The sequence below is a fragment of the Zonotrichia albicollis genome, chromosome 10 (genome assembly GCF_047830755.1).
Source record: "Zonotrichia albicollis isolate bZonAlb1 chromosome 10, bZonAlb1.hap1, whole genome shotgun sequence".
Lineage (NCBI taxonomy): Eukaryota > Metazoa > Chordata > Aves > Passeriformes > Passerellidae > Zonotrichia > Zonotrichia albicollis.
Window position 1 is genome coordinate 7230170 of NC_133828.1, and position 14912 is coordinate 7245081.

General features: G+C 41.0%; 1 protein-coding gene across 7 annotated transcripts in view; it reads right to left on the bottom strand.

Annotated features, from left to right (window-relative positions):
• MGAT5 (alpha-1,6-mannosylglycoprotein 6-beta-N-acetylglucosaminyltransferase) overlaps positions 1–13621 on the bottom strand; it is a 111901-nt gene extending 98280 nt beyond the window's left edge. For 2 of the 7 annotated variants that reach the window (XM_074547920.1, XM_074547919.1), the window contains exons 1-2: positions 13456–13621; positions 2324–2412 (exon numbers count right to left, since the gene is read on the bottom strand). The gene's annotated coding sequence lies outside the window, so the exon portion shown is untranslated. Of the gene's footprint in view, positions 1–2316; positions 2413–13455 lie in introns of all 7 variants that reach the window. The other 5 variants (XM_074547924.1, XM_074547921.1, XM_074547923.1 and 2 more) reach the window with 4 other exon arrangements.
• Positions 13622–14912: the final 1291 nt, after the last annotated feature.

A 14912-nucleotide genomic window follows, 5' to 3' on the forward strand; every position in this document is an offset into this window, starting at 1 on the left:
ATGAAAAGGAGAAATTGTATCTTCTGATAGCAAAGAGATGTTTAGCTTAGACCTTCTCCCCCTTTTAGGGGATGATTCAAATCATCAGCCCCAAAAGTCTCATCTTCTCTATTGACTACAAAAGGACCTGAGCTTCCTAAACTCAACTTAGGATGTACTTTCATCCCTTTTTTTCCCTTTCTCTGCGCACCCCAATATTTTACAGCACAACAAATATCAGGGAATCATTATTGCCTGTCACTCATTCAAAGCTTTTGCTCTTTTGTTCTTCAAAACAGTGCTTTACAACATAGCATAAGCAAATTTTTAGTCTCTTTCTGATCATGAAGAATAATTTAGAAAACACAGAAATGTTCATGCTTACCAGCAGCCATTTTTGGTAAGAGAAACTATTGCAGTCAAGTCAAAATAATGGAGACAGTGACAGGGACAATGGTTTTGTGATTTGACAAATGGAAATGACATGGGACACGTGATTCAGTATGCATGGCTTAAATCTCTCAGCGTGACAGGCTTAAGTGAGGAAGACACGAGCTACTCTGACTCCATCTGTGCCAGCAGACTTCTGCTTCTCCAACCAGAACTCACTGCCCCCTCACATCTGCCCACAGAATTAACCTCAGTGTCCCCTAGGCCTTACTGCAAACTAAGTAGGGCAATAATTAATTTGCTATTTCAGCTGCAAATCTGGTCCTGCTAGTTTGATTAGCATAGTTCAGGCTGTGTAGATTGGCCTGTCCATCAAGGTTGCAGGAATCTCTCCTACAATCATCCTGTTGTCCTCTTCTGGTTCAGCACACTGACTGACATCATGACTTATTATCAAGTACTTGATCAAAGGCTCCGCACAAAGCTTGAATAGATGCTGATTTGATGTGTTATAATGGTTACCTGTTTATTTGCCAACATGTAATTTTCAGCATGAACTGAAAAGTTTTACTGTCAGCTCCTATAAAGAATGTAAAATCAGGATGAACAAGAAGCTGGATTAATAGGACATATTCACTGAATGGAAATTCAAAGTAAATTATCTCAATCATCAGAAGCTGTGAGCTGGATTTTGTGGACGCAGCTCCCATTGCTGGCAACCAATTGTGACAATTTTGACAGTCAGGAGTACCAAAGGAAGAGCTACAGCTTCAACAAGATTTGCAGCAGTTGAGTTCTTGCTCATCATCAGTATCACATAGTTCACATTACCAATGGGAAAGTGAACATTTCAGTCCTTTCCCCAGTTACCCACAACACAGTATCAAGAGTTTGTGAGAGAACTGGATTTTAGTTTTTGAGGTTTACATTCTTGTATGTCTAGAGAACACCTGGGCACACCTCCCTTTGTACGTCTCAGTTCTAAGGGGCTGCTGAAGAAGCCACTCACTTTCTATTCAAGATCTCTTTGTAGCTGAAAAAAACCCAAACAATAAAATGTTCCCTACCCCATTCTAAAAAACCCCCACAACCTAAAACAAAACAATGTCCCAAAACCCCCAAACTGAACACCAACCAAAACCCTAACTAAGCCACCCAGGTCACATTTCTCAAACAACCAAATTCTTATCCTCCCCTGAAAGTGGTGGTACTTTCAAAATATAGAAACCTAATCTGCCTGTACATAATTTGAAATTAGGAAAAAAAAGAAGCCAAACTCTCAAGGCAGGTCTTAAATTGTTTTTTTTTCATCTCACACAAATAATGAATAATTAAGGTGAAATTTCCCATAAGTGCATAGATTAATGCTTACCAAATCTCTTTAATTATTACAGCAATTTGTGAACTAACACCTAAGTGCAATAAAGAATGAATTTCAAACTGCTATATGTTTGCATATATTCATTATGTACATCGCCATATGTCAGGCAGAATCTCTGAAGGTGAATCTCAAACAAGTGATTACCACTGAAGCAATATGATGGAGAATAAAGTAGACAAGTGATATATTTAGCTTCATCCTATCTTTGTCCCTAGAGGAAAGCATTCCCTCTCTCTAGTGTGGGAAGGGAAGGGGGGGAAAAAAAGCCTAGAAAATTAAAACATGTTTTTCCCCAACACTAATGACCCATTTGAAACTGTCTTATGTAACTCAAAAATGAGATTATATTTGCGTTGTCATGGATTTAATTTCATATTTTCCAGTCTGAATCATATCAGAAGGTTATTTACCTCTCTTGTCTACCTTCTGAACTTTCTCAGTTAAAAAAATTCAGTCCTCTGCAGCTTTTCAAATAGATTAAATAAAAAAAGGGGGAAGTTTTGGTGAGGTAATTTTGCATTGTACAAGGTTTATACAATCTGAAGCTATGTAATTATGTTAAATACCTTCTACCTTCTGAAACTTTCACCAGTCCTGGAATTCCCCCACGTGTGCTCTTCAGTGTTCTCAAACATCCACGTTGAGCTTTTCCCCCTGCAGTGCTGGGAACACAAGCCAGTTCTTAGAACACATGGTTTAAACTGAAGCACTGTCATTAAATGAAAAGCTTTTCTAAAAACAAGGATAAATGTGTCCACTTGGGTAGCTGTTCTCTAAAACGGTCAAATAAAACTTAGCGTTCACGAATCTCTTTGCCACTCATAGTTGTATGGATGGAAGAGACAAAAAAATGTTCCTTCTAGCAGAAAATCTTGCTGTGTATCAACTAAAAGCTCCTCCAAACATCAGATGAACATTAATATAAATTGAAAACATCACCTATGTACAACAAAATATCCACATATTTGTCAAACATTATCTGAATAACAGGGATAAGATCTACAAGGCAGTTAAGTCAGACTTCCAAGGTCCACTCAAAAACATTAAGGTATTATTTAGGTTAGTTCTCCTGAGTTTCAACAATATGAACACATGATAAACAATATAATGTAAACACCAAGGCTTCCTTTCTTCTCCCACAAGCATTAAAAAAAAATATCTCTAGAAAATACCTTCAAAATAGCCTCCAAAATCCAAATGGTTTCCAGAATGAGAAAGGAAATTCAATAGGCAATATTGTCCATCTCCAGAATGGTGACAGTGAAAAGCTCTGCATTTTGATCTAACAAGGTTCTTCCTAAAGCCACATTTATATTAGTTAGGTAAATGTACAAGACATAAAATAAACCCACAGACAGGAATACTCATCTATAAATATGTACCCAAAGCCATCTATTTTCAGACAATCCATTTGAAAATTATTACAATCCAGCAGTTAATGTAAATGCACAAAGCTGCCAAAAAGATCACTTACAGCTCTGAGCAGAATGTAAATGATCTTGAAACAGTACTGTAGTACCAGCAGAGAGGAAAACAGAGAACACTTTACTGATACTACCACAGATGAATGGATTTCTTTACTGTTTAGTCAAACCTAATGAAGAGAAAAAGATAGGCAGAGACAGAGGAATAGATTTTCTAATAATATGAAAATACTCATTCCTTTCAACTCACAGGGGAAATGTGCTGGCAAACACATCTTAAAAGTTGATACAAAAAAGCCTTTCTCTTTTAAACTGTGTATCACCGGGCTACATTGATTTATCTTTGTAGCAGCCAGGATTTGACAGATAACCTGCAAATAACTATTTCAGGCATTATCTTAGCACATTTCAACATCCTGAGCAGTCCATTTGCTGTATAAGTTACAAATACAAGGGTCCAAGACAGACCATGGTATCCTGTCAGCCTTACACCCAAATTCCTCTGGCTGAAGTGGGTAAATGTGCACCTGAGCCATCAGAGGCCACCAGGGACTGTGACTGCAGGGGGACACCAGAACGCCTCAGCCCTCACTGTAGGAGTGGCTGGAATGGCTCAAGGCCCTTATTTATTATTATTATTATTTTATGATACCTATTATTAGGTGTGGTCTTAAAGAGAAGAGCAGTTCAAGCTACTAGCCTCACAAAAAAAAAAGAATAATTTTTTTTCAATAACATTTTCCTCTGTATTTCAGAGGAATATGATATTTCTTTTATCACTTAACAGTTTCCAGCTTAGACTGTTATTTTAACAATGGGAAAACTCATATCTTACAGTTTGGACTCAACATATGACTTGAGGTTCAGGACTGAAAGAAGCAGCTTAATTATGAAATTATAGCAGTTAGCATGGATTTACTGGACATTTCAGAAGATAGAATTTTAAAAGCTGTTTAAATTAAGATTTCTTTGCTGCCTTGCTCTGCTCAGCTTTTCTACATTCTAACAGACCACTGAGACAATGTAAAGTTTCAAACTTACATTTTCTCCATAATATTTTCATTTGTTTATCCTGACTAGCTTTTTTTGGGAGGTATAATGATAGCCTTAGATTAGATTCTTACACAAACATTTATAACAATCAAGCCAAATACGTTACTCCAATAATATATTGACTATATTAGCAAAAACATGGAAGACAACTCTAATGCAAATAATCCCAAGGGAAAAAAATTCTGTCGATTAGGACAAATTACTGGACACTCATGGGTTACCCAGTTTCAATGTGCTACTTCCATTTTCTGTGAATTCAAAACTTGTGCAACATGAGCAGTGAGTCAGACCTTCAGTAAAAACACCCTCAATCATTATGGACATCCTGAGGTCACTTGAAAAAGCCTCATCAGAAAACAAAAAAAAAAGCAAACCAGGAAAGAGGAACTGTGAGGAAACTTTGTTGTCACAAAGAAAAAGATGAAGACCAACTGGCCTTGTGAAGGCTTGAAATCAATGCTTCAAATTATCTGTTTTCATAAATAGGTAATGAGCAACCCAACAGAAAGGTACAAGGTAAGCTAGAACCTATTATTAGATGATTATAACAAAGATTCAGCACAACTGCACATACAGCACTCAGAGACTTCATCAACTTTGACTTGTACAGAAAAAAAATCCATTTAGGCGTGTCCAGTGGGTGGAGCAGGATGAGTGGGTTCTCTTTTAATCAATTCAAGAAGCCAAGGAGTTTAGCAATAAGGACATTTCCTAACTTTTTTAATAAAAAATATTAGGTTTTAGAAACTGAAGACAAAATGCTTGGAGTGAAATAGCAAAAGCCATTCAGAAGTCTGGATTAAGACAGAAATCATGCTGTTTTTACAAGCAGAACAGGGGATACATAAAGCCCTCCTCACACATAACAAAACCCACAACACCAAACCCAAATTATGCATTAGATTGAGAGATTCCCATGACATCCTAAATAAATTTTAATAAAAGAAATAAAGACCTGAACATCATAGTAAACTGGACAGTGGTTAGCACTGCACTGAGGCACACACACAACACAAGTGAGAATATATTAGCAAAAGAAAAAGGTGTGAAAATAACATTTGATAGATTTCTTTATCTGTTTGTCAAATGCAAGGATGACAGAGCTGGTCAGTACAAATAACAAATGAGAAGGTTTTAATTCTGCATTTTTGTGCCCTGGACAAACATCTTTATCCTGAGCAAAGCACTTGATCCCATAGTTCAGGCAAGGTAGAGACTGTAAAGTTCCTACAGTTATTTCTGCCAAACTACAATGCTGCATCAGCAGTCTTTTTAATTAAATGTCAAATTTTAGTTAAAGAATAAGGTGGGTGGCATACTTAAAAATATTCTGTAGCTTGTCAAAGGGCAAGAGTACACCTTCATTAAAAAACCCTTTTCATAATGCACACCCAAAATCAATACTGTGAAATCTGAGTTGTACATCAGGAATTTATACAGTGAGGAGGCTTTTTTGTTTTTAAATTTGGATAAACAAACACAAAAATGTATATTGAGAGTGGGCAATGGAGCTCAAGTTTTCCATGTCCACCATGGAAACAATATTCAAAGGTAGAACAGACTTGAGGTACAAACAAGAGTCTGAATAGAGCCCAAGACAATTCCAACAAACCAGAGTACTAATGGGGGATGGGGAAGAAATCTATTCTTTAAAGAAAAAGGATGAAGAAAAATTGCACTTCAAATGTAGGAGAAAAAAGAAACCCTGCTTCTTAAAATTTTTTTAAACCCCAAATAATGAGAAAACAGATTCTTCAGATCTCCATCTAACCCCCTTCTTAAGTCTAAAAAATGTAAAATTGATTTAGACCAGTTTTCCACAGGTAAACTACAATACTCTATTTTTCAAGTACAGCTTTTTAAATTTTTTTTTTCCTTTTATAAGGCTCACAGTTTCCTTTGCTCTAGAAGTGGCCACATCCATGCCAATATCTCAGTGTGTAAGAAAGTGTTCCCAGCCATGTTTTAAGTGACTCAGAAGTGGCATTCTGTGACATTACACAGTGCAAAAGCTATGCATCCAGTACATATGGAAACTACGATGCCAGGAAATGAATCAAGGTACAAGGTCTTTAATGGAAACTGAACAGAAGCTAAACCTGGTACAAGTTTTTGCTCTGCATCAGCCAGTACAGCCCTCAAAGGAAAGTTTAAGTGTACACTTGGGCCTCATTGCGCTGGTTTTAGTATACAGAGCCAGAGGTTTAAGCAGCATCAAGTCAAAAAGAGCTTAAGTAAACTGCAGTGTGCCTTTTACAGAATTCACCCACTGTGGCTAAACTCCTCTTACATCACTGGAAAGCTCCAGTCCTCTCACCACAGACCTGTGGCAACACTGAATCCCTGCTGGTAACAAACCAGCAGTGCTGCAAGAACTGCTCCTTTACTGCAGGCTCAGGAGCCAGACTGGATCAACCACCCAAGGGGAATTCCAAACTTACACTGGAAAAGTCCTGTTTCCACAGAACTTCATCACAGACACAAGTATGCAGAAATCTGTGGTGGAAACCAAGCCCTTGAGCACCTTCCAGCCTGAAGCTCCTCCTTGCTCCCTCAAATATTCTCTAATTTACCTTGGGGAGAATTTTACTATGATAGGTCAGGTGAAAGTTACTGTAACCTTTTCCTCAAATGAATCATAATAATCCCTTTAAGTTATCAATCCAGAGTCCAAGGGGAGTCACTTAGACGCTCAAAGACTTCACAAAGATTCACAACTGGGGCCAAAATCTGATTCAATAAGCTGTCAGAGGCTTCAAACCACCAGGATGTAGATCCAGTAACAGGTCAAATCGCTTTGTGAAACCAAACACTGCTTCAACTTGGTTTCATTTCTCACATCATTAATACAGACAGAAGTTTTTATTTTACTGATTATCAAATTTCGTGAACTTAGGAATGCTGAGCTGCTGAAAACATTCAGGGAAAGTACTCCAACAAGACCCACAGCTTATCTATAAGGAGCACAGTTTGTCTTCCAAGAGAAGTGAAGTTATCAAAAGAAAGATTTTTTTTTTTTTTACTATTCCTGTTGATTTATAAAAAACCTCTACTGGTATTTAAGAAAATTTCTATTAAAAATAACAAGCTAATGTTTTATTTTAAGCTATAACCATAAACATATTTAAAGTATAACCATAAAATATGGCAACCTGATTACAAGCTCTTAAAATTAGATTAAGTATTCAAAACTGGTTAATTTAATGTGTAGTAAAATAGCTGTTAGCTTTAGCAGAAAAGCCACTGGAAGCATTCTGCTCCTGCATGATTTTTTGCAGTCTAGTATAACAAAAGCAGCTGCATAACTGCAGAAAGAAAGAGATGTGAAGTGTAAACACAATGATACTGCATTTCACCATGATCTTGGAGGATCAATAATCCTGAGAGAGAAACTGCATTTCACGAAAAGAAATACAGGGAAGCAAACTGCTCATTTTTACAAGAACTTAGAAACCCAAAACAATGTGCTAAGGGACTGATTGGAACAAGGTAGCTTTAATAATGTGGTCAAATATCCTGAGACACCTAGGCTGAAGTCTGAGTAGTAAAGACTGAGAAATCTTTTTTTACTACTCTACATCATGTTCCACACCTTTTTCCTATACTGTCAAACCTGTACAGGGAGAAGCAGAGTCTAAGGAGAAGGAAATGAATTGGAATGCCTGATACAGAAATGTAGCAGTGCAGCATGAAACTTTCTTGTGTAACTTAGAGCTGGTGTTTTCACTCTTCTAAATCTAGAATATACAGAATTAAGTAATTGCACAAACTGTACTTGAACAGGGCCTATCAAGAGAGACTCAGAAATTACTTAACAAGCAATTACATAAGCTTGTTAGGAGGTAGATTATCTCTTCAAGGATGTTTATTATGAATACTATACCAATTTTCAAATTCACTGAATGAAGGAGTTATGTATATTATGCAGACAAGGTTTATGTGTCTAATGAAATGTTTCAGACAGTGCATCTTCAATCAAAATACATTTTATGCTTCATTTTATAAAAAAGAAGGTCAAAATAGAAGAGAAAATAAAAGTTTAGTTATGTGGGTCCTTAAATACTTGAAATTGTCTTCCAGGCATATCACATGCATTCTGCAGAGTTTAAAAACTGCATTGAAGCTGCATTGAGCTGTAATAGTTCTCTGCAGAAAAGGATCAGAGAGAAAGGGTGAGGACAGAAAAAAAAGAGAGGTGAAGGATAAGACAGCATTTCAAACTCAAGAGAACTACTGCCCAAGGGAGTATATGCTCATACAGAAGATTGTTATTAGTAAAACAGCAAAAATGTGTTAATCCACTCTGGTCACACATATTGCAGAGAAGAGGACTATGACAGAATGTGGCAGAATCCAAGTGTTCAGCATCTTCCAAAGATCAAAAACCATCCAGTTCTCACAACATAATCTTGGGCAGGAATGGTAATTCACTGCAATTTGTACCTTTTACAGCAATGTAGAATCACAAAATCTCTTTGGTTGGAAAAGGTACTTGAGAACATCGAGTCCAAGGGTCTGCACATCTTTTAAACACCTCCAGGGATGCTGACTCAGCCCTGGGCATTCTGAAAACCTGAAAACCCTTTTGGTGAAGGAGTTTTACCTGCATGCAATCTACTGCTCCATTAGCAGCTGTCTGAGAACGCCTTGTTAGCAGCTCAACACAGGTTAAATAAAAACCTGAACCAGTCACAGTGCACGCAGGAAAGGAGGAACACAACCTCAACAGGCAATGGGAACAAGCAGCAATAACCTCATTACCTAACTCCAACAAGAGTGAAAAAAATCTTTTAGCTTTAAAACTATTCTAGGGAAACATAACCACAAGGAATACATTTCATGTCAAAGATTATATATAAAGAGATGTAACAAACTACATGACCCATGAGCAACAACCAATTAAAGTAAAATCAAGTTCAGACTGCTACTTGTAATCTAGGGAAATCCTTTTATCTAAAGGACAAGGTCAAAAGAGGTGGTTGATCACTTTCAAAGATTACAGGATTTTATCAGGATATAAAAATCAGTAGGACAAATATCAGCAGGTTAGACAAATAATCAAGGTTAAACAGTTTGGAATGCCTGTGGGATATATGAAAAAATACAGCTGGCTAAGAGGAATAAGAGGTCCTTGTGAGACTCAAAGGGCCAGGATCACAGGATTCTTAACTCATACAAACCATAAATAATAAATCAAATGAATCACAGCATTGACTTAAGCTTTCCTCGAGAAAAGGACTTTGCTGTTTAGAGTAGTGTAAGAGGGAATCCCTGTCCCCCAAAGCACTTCCTCTTGTACTTTCACTGCAGCGTCTCCCTAGTACCCAAGCTGTCACACAGGTAAGAAACCTCTCCAGCAGAGGTTTCTAAAAGAAAGAGCTGCATCATGGCCTGACTGCATGCACAGACCTTGGGCTTGAAGGATTGACCTGATGAGAGCAGCAAGACTTCTCCTCGTGGAAAGGCAAGAACAAAACCCACAATTCACCTCAAGACAGCTGAACTATTCCAGCCTGAATAAAAGAAGGCTATCCACTCTGACAAAATCTGCACTGCCACAGAAAGGCACTGCCTCACACCTGGAGCCTGTGTCAGCGCTTGTGTTGCCAGTGCTTCGTCATTATGGTGGCTCCTCCTCAAACCACATCCACTTTAGAGAGCCTATCTCATTATCCAAAACCCTCCACTGAACTAGTCTAAGTTTGTACAAAACTCTACTCACCCTCTCTTTGTAGACATAATTTACAGTAAATTATCAACTCACAGGAACGAGGAAGAAATAGTAAAAAACAAAACAGGGTCAAAAGCAACAGAAATCCACCAAAAGAGGATCTGAGTGAGATTTATACCTCAGAGAAATTATACTTCATTACATTATAGGTCTGAGCTCTTCAAGAAATTAAAGGTAAATAGATAAGGAAACCTTCAAAATTTCAATATTCTATGCTAATAACAGAAGGTGTACAGATGAAAGAAAACTAGAGGATTTTGAGTGTGCAGGCATACAGAGGGTAGCAAATGCAAAATTCCACTCTTTTTTCTGAAGTATGGAAGGACAAGAGATTTGTTAGATTTTTGTATTCTGGGTTTGTGGGGGTTTTTTTTGTTTTATTTATGTGGCATATGAAATACAGAGATGCACAAATATTAACTTTGCAAAAGTAGAGAGAGGAATAAAGAATGACCTTATTCCACTCCAAGCAGTTAAATTTTTTTGAAATTGAAGATGCAGTAATAGCAAAACTGCTTGATTCCTGAAAGAGTTTCCACTCATCAGATTCCCAGCTGATTAGCACTGTGTAGCATATTCATTTCCTCAGCAGATGCTTCCAATATTTTTCACCAAGAATTGCTGCTGGAGTACTCTGGTTCCAAAACAGGCTAAGCAGAAGAGTTCTGCAGATACTTTGGGAACAATGTGATAGAAGTGAAAATGCAATCAGAACCTGGCACTTTGATATTCATCAGTGTATTTGTTTCCACATCTACTTAAGAGACTAAGCAAACACTAAGTCAAAAAATCTGTTGGCAAATAACCATGATGTTTGCCACTGGATCTCCCTTGGGACTGCTCTTCTTCAGAAAAAAAAACTCAACTAATTCTCCCATTCTCTCATAAAACACCAAGTTTTCTCAATCTTCTCACATGAACACTGCATGAAAACATGAACACTGCATTCACATAAGCCTTTAAAACCCCTACCACATAACTAATAAATTTAAATAAATCTATTAAAATTTTGGAGCCAAGATGAGGAATGAAACTGCACACTAAGCTATTTTACTCAACAGAAGCAAAAGCAGAGTGAACTTGTTAGATGACGGGAGCATACAATGCCAAAAAAACATAACCCAGCATATGAAATTAAAAAAGGAATAATTTCAGACTTGAAGGAAAAGGAGTGGTGCTAATAAAATTCCACATACTATCTGAAGCATAGAAATTAACAATACAAAGCTTACTTTTTTAAACAAGGGAACAGAAGGGAATCTGTTTGGAGGGAGAAGACTTAAAACTGGTGAGCAATTGTCTTTTTTCTAAGTCATTTTAAGAATTCAGAACGCTTCACTATTTTGCCAGGTTCTATTTCATGAAGCAGATTAAGGATTTTACATTATTTGTACCCAGTGTTGCTGGCTGCTTCCCAAGTTTTAGGCAGTCTAGTTTGGGGAGCTTATACAACCTGATCTTCTTATATTCAGCATTCAGTCACTTTGTCTTTCAGCATCTTTTCAGTCCAGGCTGTATAAGCTGCCTTCCTCCGGGACAGCAAGATGGATTTATCACCCAGAAAAGAGGAAGCATATGTTCTTATTTAATCCTTATTCTGTTCGCACAAAATAAATCCATATTCTACATAAGAGCAACAGAAAACAGCCTGCATATGTTAAATCAGGAAGAATAGACATTTCTTTTAGTAAACATACTGCTCCACGGGCCATTTAAAGAGTAAACTACTCCCTACACCTCAGATAGGCAAAGAAGGGAAAGCTGAAGTGAAAGTACCTTGAATGCAATAAAACCACAGAAAGAAAGGTGGAAGGCTTTTCCCCTATTGCTAGGCTTGGTACAAGCAGCAGTAATTATGTGAACCGTGGGTGCTGCAGTAAGCAGGGTTTCTCATGAACTACAGTCAGAGTCATTACACAGAGATCAAGAAGGGAAAAGGTAAATCATCCATTCCAAGTAAATTGAACTTTGCATCCCCAGGCAAAATGGTTTCAATAATATAGAAACCAAGAACTAACCGGTTTTTTGAAAGCTTTTTATGAAATGGCAAAATTATGCTGGAAGAACTGAGATCACCCCATTGATTTGGGAGCCAAGACATAGCCCCAATCTGAAAGCAACTTTAAACGCTGTCCTCCCGAGGACAGAGATTAGCAGATGAGTGCCAGCGACTCCCTCCACCCTACTGGCATTTTACACACAAAGCTGTTTGCTGAGATAAAGCACTCGCACAGCACTAAGTCAAAATTCATTCCTGTATTTAGGATTATGAGTCATGCTGTTGAAAAAGCCATCATACTATTTCATGGGGACAAGGCGACAGAGCTTTTTAGGCAAATAAGACTGAATAATAACACAAATCTCAAGAGTGAGCCTTCATTTAAAGTGTTCTATTCTTGCTGCAGTTATCAGGAGAGATTGATGTAACAAGACCCAGAGCACGAATCGAGAATTCATTTTCTCAGGTTTGCTGACCCCAATGCCGGCAGGAAAAATATGCTCTCAAAAGATGAGACTGATACTGTAGCACAGCTGGGAAAGATGGAACCTACAGACTCTTGACAGTGGGGAAAGCCTCGACCAAGATTTACTTCCTCAAAACCGAGTGACACTTATTTTCCCCCTAAATGTGCTACAAAGTAACTTTGCATGAAACAGTTGCTGAAACTCAAGAAAAAACAATACAATACTTGTTCAATGTAGGTCCGCACACCTATGCGATCACATCAGGTCAGCCTGATGCGATTTTGACACAGAAATCCCTGCGACCAAACCACAAGGTGATGTTGATGTGTCAGAAACACTGAAGCTGGCAAATAAAAAGCACTGTTTTTTCAAATCCAAACCTCTGGCAAATTACAAAAAAAAAAAGAAAAAAAAAAGAAAAAAGAAAAGAAAAAGTAGTAGCTATGGCAGCCCAGGGCACGTTTGGCACTGAGATGACAGCTTTCAGGAAAACCTCTTTCTCAAATTCACTTCCTAGAGGTTTACAAAGCATTGGAGAGGGAACAAAACCACCAAAGCGGGTGGAACCGAGAGCTTGTAAATGGCATCACAAGGGGGAGATTTCAACAGACTCTCGCCCAACATCCATCCTCCCATCCGCGGCACCGCCGCCGCGCTCGGCGAACCCTCTCGGTGCGCCCGGGGCCGCCCCCCGCCCGCAGCCGCCGCCCGGCGCGCCCGGCCCGGGCCCCGCGGCTCCCCCCGCCGCGGAAGGTCGTTCCGCAAGGTGACGGGGGCGGCCGGGCCGCGGCCAGCCCGGGCCCCGCCGCTCCGGGGCGGCCGCCGGGCGCTGCCCCCATGCCCGCATCCCTCCCGCTCCGCGCCCGCCGCCGCGCCCGGGCAGGCGGGGGCGATGCCGCCGGGCGGGGGGGGGGGGGGGGGGGGTGTTGGTGTTGTCGTGCGGCCCCCCCCGCTCGGCTGCAGCGACCCCCGCAGCGGGGCTGGGCGCGGCGGCGGAGCCCCGGTGGCCCCGCAGCGCGGTGCCGCCTCACCTGTCCGGGCGGCGCGCAGGTCCCCGCGCCGGGCGGAGCGCGGCGCAGCGCCCATGGCCGAGCGCGGGCGGAGGCGCGGCCGCGCCGCCGGGGGACGGGCCAGGCGGGGGCGGGCGGCGCCGGGGAGCGTCTGCAAAGTGCCGGCCGCGCACGGGGGCGCAGCGCAGCGCAGCGCGGCGGGGCGGGGCGGGGCGGGGCGGGCGGAGGGCGGGGTGGGGCAGCGCGCGCGGCCGGAAGCTCCTGTGACTGGGCGAGGCGCAGCCAGGGAGCGTCTGCAAAGTGCGTGCTCCGGCGCCGAGCGCGCAGGGCGGCCCTGAGGAGAACCGCCCGGGTACGGCCCTGGCCGCGGCTGTGGGCACGGGTATGGGTGTTTTGGCGCGGCCACGATCACCGGGCACGGTGGCAGCCGCCGCCCGCCGTGGTGAGGGTGCGGAGGCGGCTCCCGGCCTCTGCCGCCCCGGGCTCGTCCCTCTTCTGCGAGGGTTTCTCTCAGCAAAGCCGCCGGCAGTAGCGCGGCTTTGCCCGCGCTGAGCGGGCGCGTTCCACCGGCCCACACGTTTCCTAAGCATTAGAATCAGGTATTTGTGTCTATTCAGCCGCTTAGGCTGTCTGTAAAACACGCTTTGCACGGCTCCAGAAGTTGGCCTGTGAGAGCCATTAGCGCAGAGGAAGCGGTGTGTTGTTGCAGGGAGGAGGAGATGACTGCTTTGGACACAGTCTCTCGTTCAGCTCAGCTTCAGAGCGGTCTCTGTTCCCTCCAGCCTGCCTCAGAGCTCATAGAGGCTGGGTGACATCTCGTGGCCAATCCTGCTCTTCTGTATGGATACAGCTTTCTTTCATAAGAACAAACATCAAAGTAAAAAACTGTTTCTGGTCACCTCCACAACCTCATGTAAATTAAATAAACATGCCTGTAGGTTATAATGAGATGCAGAACTCTGGTCTATTTCTGTCGCAATATTCATCACATGCCTTGAATCTTCAGGAAATGGTTACAAAATATTTTTTTTTTTAATTAAGAAAATGGGTATGGTTTGGTGGCAGTGGACAAAAATCCCTGCTGTTGTTTGGTGCCGTTCCTCTGGGATTTCTCCACACAGGACAGAAAATGATGATTCACTTTCTCGAGGTTTACAAATGCATGCTGAAAGACACTTATCTGCACCCACAAGCATCTGCAACAATGCTGAGTACTTTGGAGTTTTGCTTTTCACCCAGCATTGTGCTGTGTTCCTGCTTAGAAAAACTCACTGGCATTTAATGACAGGTTAGGGATTTGGAAACTTTATGAGGCACTGAATGATCAAAGCCTTGGACATCCTTCTGTGTAAGATGGGGAACTTCTTATATGATCTGCTGAGGTTTGTGTAATGGGCTTGCATCACAGGGAAACAAAGCAGGTGAAATAACAGCAACTACAGCACTTTCATTCTTTCCCATTCATTATGGTTTTAATT